The sequence below is a fragment of the Otolemur garnettii genome, unplaced genomic scaffold (assembly GCF_000181295.1).
Source record: "Otolemur garnettii isolate 467f Iridium unplaced genomic scaffold, OtoGar3 scaffold00066, whole genome shotgun sequence".
Taxonomy (NCBI): Eukaryota; Metazoa; Chordata; class Mammalia; order Primates; family Galagidae; genus Otolemur; species Otolemur garnettii.
Genome location: NW_003852461.1, coordinates 3,956,966 through 3,957,496, shown reverse-complemented (window position 1 = coordinate 3,957,496; position 531 = coordinate 3,956,966).

Here is a 531-nt window from a genome sequence, read left to right as displayed (position 1 = left end):
GTTTTTACTATATGGTTGACCTTGTTGTCCTCTAAAAACAAAGATATCAATGTGTCAGAGTCACAGACAAGCTTAAAGTTCGTAAGTCTCTGCCAACTCCTATTAAGAACAGGACCGTGCAGGTGCCCATTCACGTCTTCACTGCTCACCTTGTCAGTCAGTGGGCGCTGCTCAGCGCTGGAAGCTCTGGCTCTGATTTTGGGATAATTGGCTCTGATCTTGGGATAATGACGGGCAAAGCACAGTGGAACGCTATGGAGCGTACTTGGAGATGCCGTCCCAGGAGTGAAGGCAGAGGTGTCTGCACAGGCGCCAAAGTGTCTCACACCCCACTGGGCTGTCTCACATCTCCTGCAGAGTCCAGCGGGCCTTTGTAGTTGAGCTTTGTCTTAAAGTGTGAACTCCCAAGTACAGAACAAAGAAGGCCGGGGAGGCAGAAGAACCTAGCTGAGCAAAGTCAGAGGTAGGGAAATCCCTGCATGTTAGAAGGGTTTAGGTGGCAGGACTTAGGAGAGGGCGGGACCCCAGGAG